Source organism: Ascaphus truei, chromosome 5 (assembly GCF_040206685.1).
Source record: "Ascaphus truei isolate aAscTru1 chromosome 5, aAscTru1.hap1, whole genome shotgun sequence".
Taxonomy (NCBI): domain Eukaryota; kingdom Metazoa; phylum Chordata; class Amphibia; order Anura; family Ascaphidae; genus Ascaphus; species Ascaphus truei.
Genome location: NC_134487.1, coordinates 83,457,364 through 83,469,802, shown reverse-complemented (window position 1 = coordinate 83,469,802; position 12,439 = coordinate 83,457,364). Strand labels below are relative to the sequence as shown.

General features: G+C 41.6%; 1 long non-coding RNA gene across 1 annotated transcript in view; it reads right to left on the bottom strand.

Moving 5' to 3' along the window:
* Positions 1-439: 439 nt before the first annotated feature.
* LOC142494398 (uncharacterized) overlaps positions 440-12,439 on the bottom strand; it is a 110,710-nt gene continuing 98,710 nt past the window's right edge. Inside the window, exon 2 of the long non-coding RNA XR_012801416.1 lies at positions 440-677. This is a non-coding gene — a long non-coding RNA (uncharacterized LOC142494398). The remainder of the gene's footprint in view (positions 678-12,439) is intronic.

Below are 12,439 nucleotides of genomic sequence, written 5' to 3'. Positions count from 1 at the left end.
AAGTATTTACTGTATATATAGAATAATATTTTCTTATGTGATGTGACTTCATTGAGACACAGTTATAGCAAAGCCCAGGGGATGTTACAAAAACTGGAACCAGCAATCAAAGTCTTGAAAATCTTTGCTGTTCAACATCACCAGAAATCATTTCACAAATGAACTGCAATGATGCAGCTAAAATTAAATATTCTTAGGAAAATAAGCACAATATGTGAGGACATGTATCGTCTCGAGCTTGGAAGAAAATATTGCCATTCGTGGCATTACTTGTAGTTAGGGATTTTGGTTTTCAGTGTTTATTTATTTTTTGTAAAATCAGTGTTTGTTTGTTTGTTTATTTTATATATAAATACTTTTCCATGTGCAAAAAAAAAAGGTGTTTTTTGTGTTTAAATAATATATAACAATAAAAATAAATAGCAAGATGACAATATAATTCTGTGTTTAGCTTTTATAATTTTTTACCACACACATCAAAGAGCATAAATGCCACCTGACATGGTAACAGGGGGAAGAGTGGGGGAGGACAGGCTTTTGTAGATCTTCAATGTTCATTCAGGGTGTCAGCGCCTCCAGCTCCAGTGGGCTCCAGGATTTCCAGAGTTAGTCCCCCACTAGGGCAGATTCCATCCATACCTCTACCCAATAGACTGAGACCTGAGGCAGGGGTACACCTGTATATAAAAAGGGATGATTTATTGTAGCAGCCACTGCTAGCAGTACAGCATATGCATGAGGATTGATCTGGGTCCCCAGACCTCTGGATGGGGCCTTGGCTCTCTGGTAGACTTGAGGCCTATAATCTCTCTTGTTCAGTCAACCCATGAGGGACTGACTGCATGTCTCACTCCCAGCCGGGAGGAGATGAGGTTCTTGTTTCCTCACCCAGCTATAATTTAGCACTTCCTCTCTGATGCACCAGAAGTGCAGGGCACAAAGTCTCTACCATGATTGGTTATACACAGACCCTTGTGGCATCACCTCCTCTGTCACTCAGAGTGTCAGCATGAGGGGGGGGGGGGTCAATGCCCCTAGGATAGCCTGCCACAACCTGTAGCTACTAAGGACTTATGTGACAGGAGGCAGAGAGGCAGTCTGGATCAGCCATTGCTACACATGCATAAGTCATTGCCCTTCTACAGAGTGGGTATTCCGCCAAGGCCTCCGCTTATGAAAGACTTTTCTGCTGCCAACCTGCTGCTGGATCCAGAAAAGAAATTATTTAAATTCATCTTAAAATATACTATATTTCCTTTTGAATTTTTACTTCATAGAAAATGGAAATACCTTAGGCACTTATTACTTAAAAAAAATGTATTGATCATTTTATATACATAAAAAATAGGGTATGCAGAACAGAAACAAAAAAGGGGAGGGGGGATACAATAATACAAATAAGCTGGTTATAAAACAATAAGGGGGGGGATCATGGAAGGGGGGGATGGGACAGCATTTGTAACAATATAACACTGTAAACAACGAACTAAATACCACATGTATCACTCTGTTCCAAGCATCCTAGTCTATATATGGGGATATACCTGCAGGACGGAACTAAGGAGCCTAAATCTCAGAAAATTGCGAGGTAGAGCCGTTCAGATAGGCTGAGAGTTTTTCCATATAGACTATATGCCAAATTTTATTATTTATTTGGTTTAGGGATGGGGGCAGGTTGTTTCCAATTTTTGGCAATTGTACACCGTGTAGCATTTAAAATTTGGCACTTATTGAGCTTCCCTTTCAATGGTCGATTAAGCTTTATAGGAAGACCCATTTACAGTACAGTCCTGCAGTGGATAGTTGCATCACATAAAGAGACTAAAAGAGAGGACACGCAATAGCCACTAAATTAATATATGGTAATGTCATATCTGATTCTTTCTAAACAAATTTCCCAATGCAGTGATTCCCAATTTATACCAGTATCATTGGTCCTAAAATATGTCCTTAAGAGTACCATTTCTGTTGGGGCAATAGGGGCAAAGATACATTGATTGCAATACTCATTCCCACCAAAAGATATTTTTAGGTATACATTGTCAAACATTACTAAAAATAAGAGGGAATAGTATATGGTACACAAGTGGAAGGTATGATATATGTATTCGTACAGATATTCTAGTAAACTTCTTAACACTTGGTAGTATAGGGATTTCTGTGATCACGTTATGCTGTCATAGAACAAAATAATATTGTTATTTTTTTCCATAATGTTTAAATTACATTATTACTAGATTGTTTTAGAATTCTGCTGTGACAAAAAGCCTTGCATTTTCTGTTGATACAAACAGTTTAATTATATGTTTTACCTACTTTGTAAGAATATAATTGGCAATACAATATAAAAACGATGTTGTAATCTATTCCAGCAAAATAACTCTTGTGTATTTAACTTGCAAAATAACTTTTTTTGACCTCACTCTCAGTGCCAGTATGATTAACCTGTGGGAAGGAGTGATACCCTCCACCAATGGAAATAATTCCCAACATGTCAATGTACGAAAGTTACACATACCATTACTTGAAGTGAGCTGCATGTGAAAACAAGATTACTCTCTTGTAACACAACATGTATCTATGCAACTCTACAAAACATGTTTACTGTGTACAGATATTTGAAATCAATGATTTTTATTATCTTCAGTATTTTTTTTCTTTACTTACTGCAAACACATTTGTGGGCTATATTTTTATACTGTGTCCCAATACTATTAAGATGTTTTGATAAACATCTCACTATTCCCAATCAGGGAGAGTGTTGAGGCCCAAAACACTCTCTTGTCGTTTAAATGAATATTGAAAAGATTATATATTATTTTTATTTTATAAAACATATTGCATGTTCACAGGAGCCCTGTATATCAAGACTCAAACTGTCCAAACTACAACTGTAAGAGTTCCTGAAGAAGCCAAGTAGACTGGCGGCACATGTTGAGCCCATCTGGAAGGCAGATCCACGTTGCTACAGAGGTTTACTTGGAATCCCACATAGTGTGACGTCATCCGACTAAAACAACCTCACTTGGTGTCTGTGTGAGGAACAGACAAGCAGCATAAGAAGTAAAGCAGTTTCCCTCTGTGGGTGAAACAGGGAAACAGAGGAGAGAAAAAGACCTTGCCAGACACTCTTGATGTTAAGCACTGCTTGTGAGTGCATATGCCATCAGGAGAGCTGTTCTGTGTGTTCTCCCATTTTTTTCTAGTGCAAACTACAGATGTAACCATTAGTTTTAGTTACTTGTCTAGTTACTGTGGAGTGCTAAAGGACACTTCTTACTATGATCCAGAGCATGTTCTTTCCTGGTAAAACCAAGACACACCTGTCTGGAGTTTTGCACCTATTGAACTAGTACCAACAGGGACTGAGTGCCTGGATGGTAACCTTTTCTAATAATTAAATGTCTTAAAGCGGCAAAGGCCTTTGCAAAAAAAATCGTCGGCATGGATTACTCCTTTAAATACCTTCTGTAAAAGAGGCGCTGAAAAGAGTTTCCATAAAATATGGTCAACTTCTTCACTCATCTGTTTACAGTTCAAATAGTATTTTCTTTCATACTCCTTTGTTAAGACCTATGTAAAGTATATGCCCTGATGATTGGTTTAACTTTTTTAAGTATCCATGTATTTTTCACTTCCATTCACTCACCTTTTGCTTTCCATACCCCTACCCATATTACAGAAAATGTGTAGATAAACATTTTAAAAAGGGCATATGAAAAAATTAAAAATCACTAATGACTGCCCATTATCCCCACTGCTATTTGCTCTCACTAGCTTGTACAATATATGTATGTATGTATATATATCCTTATTTATATAGCATCATTAATGTACATACTGTAGCACTTCACAGCAGTAATACACGTGAAAATCATATAAATAACAAATCATACAAATACCCCGTTAATACCTCTCAACCTCGTTATAGCGCGATCCGCTACAATGCAGATCCACTTATAACGCGGTCTGAGTGTGGCTCCCGATTTAAAAACATCACCAAGTTTTTTTGTTTGTTTGTTTGTTTTTTTTTTTATCAAAATGGCCGCCGTGCGAGGACTTACCCAGCATCTGCAGCTCTCTCCTCTCTCCCTTTTTTAATAACATTCAATTCTTTATTGCTAACGGACACACAACATACAACACACACACACACACACACACACCTCCCCCTCACTAATAATTTTATCATACCATGCAGGAATCAAACCCATGACCCTTCATACACTAGTAGCGATTCTTTACCTGCTACACTATAGGATTGGTGTGATGTCATTGACTCCATTATCAAACTTAACTTCTACTGCACAGTAATGCCTTTCAGTATAATCGGTTATAACGCAGTCTCATTATGTGGACCCCGCGTTATAAAGGGGTTCAGCTGTAACAAATAATGGGAAGAAGTGCCAGACATAAAAGTGACATTTAGAAAAGGAGTCCCTGTCTCTAAGAGCTTACAATCTAATTGGTAGGTAGGAAGAATGTACTAAGACAGTAGGAGGGTGTTCTGGTAAGTGTGTCTGCAAGGGGCCAAGGTTTATGTATGAGGTGTAAAGTATCAGCCATGGAGCTACTCATATGCTTCGTTAAGGAGGTGTTTTTTAAGATGGGTCTTAAAGGTGCACAGAGAGGGTGCTAGTCGAATATTGAGAGGAAGGGCAATCCATAGGTGTTGGGCAGTCAGTGAGAAAGGTTTAAGGCGGGTGAGGGCTTTAGACACAAAAGGGGTAGAGAGAAGACAAAAAAACAGATTTTAAGTGCGCAAAGAAACCCTCTATTGCAATAAGGGAATATAAGCCATATACACCTAAGTGATATAAATATAACACAACCTTGGAAGGTATAGGGTCTGCAGCTGTGGATATAGGAGTGAGAAATCACTCCTAGAACTGAAACAAAAGAAAACAAGCGCAGACGCAAATGGTGAAGTAAGTTCAAATCAATTAATATATATTAAAAGGTATGATATCTGCGTACATCAGTGAAGACAAAAGTAGGCATATCGTGCACTTAGGTTAACATGTTACCCGGCACCGCCAGACGCACAGGAACCGTAGAACCGCAGCAACCGCCGTGTCACCAAAATGGGTGAGGTAACGCTGATCGTCCGTCATTTTAGGCCGTCACTGGCTGTCTTAGTCCGGCTCTACGAAGTCTGCAAGAACGTCTTTGCACCGTGCCCGCTGGAACCGCCGTCAGGCTCGTCTCTCCGGTGCCGGGTAACATGTTAACCTAAGTGCACGATATGCCTACTTTTGTCTTCACTGATGTACGCAGATATCATACCTTTTAATATATATTAATTGATTTGAACTTACTTCACATTTGCGTCTGCGCTTGTTTTCTTTCGTTGTAGAGAGAAGACAACCTTGAGCAGAATACAAGCGTCAGGATGGCAGCAGTGTTTAGGATAGATTAGCAAGAACAATCCCAATATCCAGGCCATTAATATTGGCATTAACATTGCTTCCTAATTTACAGGCCACGCTATCAGAGTCTGGCATGTTGTCGGGACACAAGATAAATTCACAAGATAAATTCGGATAATTTAGAGGTACTAAATTTAACCTTGACAAAACATGACATGAAACTACTCCAAATAGACTTTAATTACAAATGGAAAGACATATGCCTAACTAAGAATTACCACTCCATGTATAAATAAAACTATCCCAATTTATTAGCCCAAATTAAAAAAGACTTGCTCACATAGAATAATTTCCATATAGCATGGCTTTGATGTATAAGCTCTATTGAAATTTAAATTTAACAAAGATTTTGTACAATTTCCAAACACTCACTGTCCCCATACTTTTTAAATTCATAAAAGACCTGGAAAATAGATTATTTTTTTTCCCCAGTTCATATGGCAATATAAGAAATAGAGATAAGTGAAATTAGTTCTACTCAAAAACAGGGATGGCATAGCGGACCCAGATATATAGCGCTACTATATAGCTTCTCATTTAAAGCAAATTATTTTCTTACACTCTGGCCTGAATATCTATTGCTGGGTAAGCATATAGGGGCTTATTCACTAAACCTCGATAAGTGGCTTATAGACTATAAGTGCCCTTGTAGTGCGATATTGCCTTTGCTGCTATGCACAAAGCTCAGATAACAGGGCAATATTGCACTAAGCGGCCTATTCAATTAACTACTATTATTAAAAATCACATTAAAGCAGCTTCATTACCTTAGCAGCTAGCCGCTACGGTAATGAAGTTTTAATTTTACATTTTTTTTTAATAATAGGGTACAGGAGCAGGGGGTCTCTTGAGCTGAACCGCAATAATTTGAGCCTCATGGACCCCCTACTTCCCGAGATACAGGCCCCGGTAAGGCTAAGGCCCCGCTCCCAGAGTCAGCGCACCTGCGCTGCTGACAGGCGGTGCGCTGAGATACACAGACCGTGATCTGCGGTCTGTAGGGAGCGGGAGCCGGAGCGGGAGGTGGGCGGGAGGTGGGAGGTTTGATCGGGAGGTGGGCGGGAGGTGGGAGGTTTGATCGGGAGGTGGGCGGGAGGTGGGAGGTTTGACAGGGAGGGGGGCGTGGCTTGAGCGGAGGGACCCGCTACTCTCCCCCCCCCCTTCCTCCACGGACTCGGGCTGGAGCTGGAAGGTAAGTTTAAACACACACACGCAGGCACTCATTCATACACGCGCACACACACACACAGGCAGGCACTCACACACTCATACACACACACACGCGCGCACACACAGGCAGGCACTCACGCACTCATACACACACACACAGACAGAGGCAGGCACTCGGGCACACACACACACAGACAGGCACTCACGCACTCAGACACATACACACACAGACAGGCACGCACTCAGACACACACACAGAGAAAGGCACTCACCTGCTTTCACTCCACACTCCTCCCCGCTCCCCGAAGCCTCTCCTCCTCCCGAAGCCTCCCCTCCCCATTGGCTCACAGCCACACACGTCACGCGTCAAAGCTAGAAAACACCATTCTCTGGTGTCTCCAGCGGCTGACGCGCTACAGCGTGTAGTGCTCTGTGCAGCCAGTGGGGACCGGGACCGGCTCGCGAGGATTCCCCTGCTGGTGGGGAACTTGCGACCCGCCGCCCGCGCCAACGAGCGCAGCGGGACCGAGGCCTAAGGGGGGCCGGTATCTCCTGCAGTATTTAAACCCCCGGTCTCGTGGGCCGTGATGCATAGGATTTAAAAATGGCGGAGATACCGGCACCACATAATGGGACCTGTATCACGGGAAGCAAGGGGTTCCTGAGGCTGAAATAAATGTGGTTTAGGTCAGGAGACCACCTGCTCCTGTACACTATTATTTAAATGAATATTTAAACTGCATCAACGCCTGTAAGGTCTCGGCCATAGTGTAAGCGTGCACACACGTTGGCGCGGCGTCACGTTCGCCTCAAGCAGGAGAGATTTCTGTCCTGCAGGTAGAGGCAATGGGGAGGTGTCAGGGGCACGGCCGTGATGTCACAGAGAGGATTCACCCTCATTGGGCAAACCACTCATGTGAACCGGCCATCGTGCGGCAAATTCAATTTAGCTTGTTGCGCGAAGCACAGTCGTCCCATCGCGCTTGTGCACACACTCATAAACAATAGCATCCTAGTGTTTGTTTTTGGCGCGAGCGACATCTCCTGCATTAAGGACACAGCCTAAGGCCAGGTCCATAGTGCCTTCGCCCATGCGGAGGCGTGTGTGGCCGTGTTGTCACCTGCTTGAAGCGGGTGTGTTTTTGGCCATTGTACGTGCGCCGTCCATGGGCATGTCTAGGTGAGTGCCAGTGACGTCACAGAGCTGGTTCACCCTCATTGGGCGAACCACTCACGTGACCGGCCTGTCACGCCAAGAAATCAGTTTGAACTGATTTCTTGCGCAACGCGAACACTGGATGCGAACTGCGTTAAGGCAGTCTTCGGACGCCTCCGCACGGTCTGCAGTACCATGGCCTCAGTCTAAGAGCCGTGCATGGAGGCACAGCGTCTACATGCAGCTCCTCCAGGCTGCAGTTTAAACAAACACTTTCAGTGCGATAACTCAGAAAGAAAAAAAAACCAAGTAGTGCGTTCTTACATTTAATTACCACACTTTAAAAAGATGGTGTTTTTTATTAGTGAATACCGTTTTGACACATGTTTTATAGTTCAGTAAAATAAAACAAAGTCGCTTGCCTATGCACTGATTTTATTGAGGTTTAGTGAATAGGCTTCATAGGGCCTCATGCAGTAAGCGTTGATAAGGGAATTATCACCATTTTATAGCCAAAATTGGGTTTGAGATTCAGTAAGCGCCGATAAGTGCTTGATTTCGCCAGGTTTCGGAGCCGATTATTTTGTTATGGCCAGTCGGCTGCCGATAAGCCTGTTTTCGCCACAGATCGCCACTTTTTAAATCGGCTGGATTCAACAAAAAAAAACAGCTTATCGGGGCTGATCGGCACTACGAAATTGAGATGTTATGGCCGATTTCTCCCGCCAACTAAAGTTGGCAGTTTGGACGGGAGAACGATCGCTAAGGCTGCCGGAACGGCACTTAGAAAAAAAAAATCTTCTGTACATCAATGGAGTCAATGGAGCGGGGACGTATAACAGTATAGTACTGTTTACGTTTCATTGCTCACAATACAAACGTCATTTGCATTACAGTGTGGGGGGCATTCCCTGCATTGTGTCACGGCTGACGTGTATTATTTGCATAACATTATACTTTTACATGTTTGCAGCATTTGCGGGTCACATTACTCATCATGTGATGATGTGGCAAGGGAAAATACTATACTCAACTCTTAAAGGAGAACCTCACATCATAGCACACATTTTACTGCATTGATCGACAATTGTTTACATGATGTTACACATGTCACACATGTCACACATACACCGTATATTCATGTTCCTTTACATTACACAATGCTTGTAATGTATCACGCATCTTTAAACCTTCATGTACATCTAAATTCTCATGTTTACATCTACGTTTGGTCCTCCCTATTTTCATGACGTCACTTATTGGACGCTCAATCACATTGCATGTTTACATTGTAACCGTAGCATTACAAGCACTTCAACCTAACTTATACACACATGTACAGTAATTCAGCATTGGGACACCTTGTAAACTCATTCTATACCAACTATCCTCCTTACAGAAATGCATGCATATGCACACGACTATTCATTGTTGGCAACATGTCACAATAACATGGCTAATTACACATGTTACACAAAACTTTTCCCACATCAATCTCAGCCTTTTTGTCTCATTACATGACTGACTCTTGCGTTCACAAGTTTTACATGCATTGCACATGCAACTATTTATTTGCAAGCAATGTTTCTACAAAGCATCACGTCACATCATTGGCAAATATCATCATTCCCTGCAGAATACACACAACAACTGCACACAGCTTGCCACACAAGTACTTTATTATGTTCATGTAAAACCTTGCATTTTACTATGTCACCTGACATCATTATACCTATTTAAAGGACGCCCATTACCTGCTCATTCACAGCTACTCATTTCAAAATGTTGAGATTGTTTAGGAGACGGAGGAACATTCTTTTCTATGACATGCTTGATGATGAAGACAATCATATAGGGCAAGGGAGGGACACACCGAGGGACAGTGACAGGGACAGTGACGCGGATACGACAGGGACAGGGAGAGGGACAGGCCGAGGGACAGGGAGAGGGACAGGAGATCAGAGGAGAAGACAGAGGAGACAAGTTGTGCCTCGTCCGCGTCTGTACAGGGAGAGAACCCTGTTAGATGGGATGAGTGAGGAGGAGATTGTAAGTCGCTATCGTTTGAGTTCAGCAGCAATCTTAGCTCTTTATCAGGAGATAAGGGGAGATTTAGATTTTTTCACAGCCAGAGGTCGTGCAGTCCCTGGGCTTGTTAAAATGCTGTGCTCATTACATTATCTTGCTTCCGCGTCATACCAGACAACTGTGGGCATAGTGGGCGGGGTCTCGCAATCTACATTCTCGCGGGCCTTGACCCAGTTTCTCTATGCACTCAATAGACGCGCTAGGAATTATATTCATTTTCCTACAGAGGCGACAGAGTGGCTGGAAGTCAGGACTGGCTTTTATAATATAGCAGGGATACCATGTGTGCTGGGTGCAATCGATTGCACACATGTTGCTTTGATTGCACCTAGTCAGAGTGAGCATGTGTACCGCAATCGGAAGCACTACCATTCACTCAATGTACAGGTGGTATGTGATGCGACGATGAGGATAATGCATGTGGTACCCAAATTCCCTGGTTCCAGTCACGATTCCTCTATCCTGAGGAACTCTTCAGTCTTCCATGCGTTCGAAGAGGGACCTTTTGAATATGGTTGGCTGCTGGGTGAGTACACATTTACATGTTATAACACAAAACACATTTTTATTTAGGAATGTTGGCATTGTAGAATTTGATCACTAATGTAAGCTTATGTGTGCTCCATTCATTATAGGTGACTCAGGATACGGAATTAGGCCGTGGCTCTTGACTCCGGTGCTAAACCCTCAAACTGAAGCAGAGGAGAGGTACAATGCAGCCCATATATCTACAAGATCTGTTATAGAGAGGACATTTGGCCTACTCAAGACCAGATTTAGGTGTCTGGACAGAACTGGTGGGGCTCTTCTATACAAGCCTCAAAAAGTCTCTGATATTATCCTTGCCTGTTGCATTTTGCACAATGTTGCACTCAGGCACAATGTACAATCAGACCTAGCTGAGCCTTTGGTAGACGAGCATCCCACCCATGTAGCTGCTGAAAATGAACAAACAGCCAGTGGTGGCCAGACACGCCAGAATCTCATCAATTCATTTTTTTCTTGTAAGTAAAAACAGATATGTTCCAAGTTCTACTTTTATACTTACATTATGTTATCTTAACAATAATGTTTTTTTATATAACCTTCTGTTAGGACACAGATGAATATGGGTTGCACACCTTTCTTTTCTCTGCTGTGTGCACAAAGGGATGTGGCACCGGTATGTTATTGTTGCACAGGTTATATAATCCCTCTTCAATTGTACTTTAGTTGTGTGTATGTGAATACAACTGGGGTAACAAAGCACTAATATTTTAGCATTGTGTTGTTCCTTATGCTAACACAATACACATATTATGCCCATACTCATTCATGCTTCTAGTATGCTTACATACAATGTTATTGGTGCAGTGTAACATGTACATCCATATGATGTGTACACCAGGCTCATTTACATTTTGAATGTCATTAAATATACATGGTGTTGCACATTTAACACCAAATACACACTTTGATGTGTTGTTTACGGTACTGAAGATGGCATGTCAATGTTTGCAATTTATATATTGTTCCTTTGCATTATAGGTATATCTCCAGTATGACTGATCATGGTATGTATATTTGCTGACATCTCTCATAAGATGTGGCTACCTCAATCTTCCTATAATTATTTGAACTAAAAACACAACATATTGGTTTAAACACAAATGTTACATATATGTACTTTCTGTATCATGTATATGCATTTAGCTACTCTTGAGGTTTCATGTGCATTGTATTACAAAATGATTACTCACATTTCATCACATTTTATGTATGTTTCCTTATAATTTCCATTAATGTAATATAGAGGTGTTTGGAGAAAAGGGGATAACTGTACTTATTTGTTTACTTACGGGAGCACATTCATCACTAGCATAGACACACTTTTTAAGACAACTGTTTGTGTCTCTATCAATTGGTGTAGGATCCATGTATAACACCGACAAATGATAACACCAGCTTTATTATGGTAGCTTATATCATCATATTGACTATACTATGTATTTTTAAACGATTAATAAACACCGTAAACTATAGTTAGTTAGGTTAATGAAATATACACAGAAACGTACTTCATAACATGATGGTGATGTCATATTCAGAACATCATGCATTGGAGGGGACCATAACATCTGGCCAGTAACATTATTTGCTACAGTCCCAAACCATTTTATCTACATACCCATGTAACACGAGATTTTAAATATAAATGGCTACTTGGTTGTAAGTGTCCTTTACATTGGGAGAAGGAGTGGCTCAGTGAGTAAAGACACACACTGGCACTGATAGTTTGAAGCAGGGGAGTCTGGTTCAATTCCCGGTGTGGGCTCCTTGTGACCTTGGCCAAGTCACTTTATCTCCCTGTGCCTCATGCGGCAAAAAAACATTTGTACATTCCACGGGCCAGGGACCTCAGGCTGAAACATGTGTCTGTAAATCGCTGCGTACAACTAGCAGCCCTATACATGAACATGCTCATATTATTATTATTATTATTATTGTTACATAGTTTCGACAGTCATACGTTCCATTACACAATAGAATACACAAATGTGTTAGCAGAGTGGGAATGGTTGTTATATAAAAAACACACCATGTCATAAAATGTTAG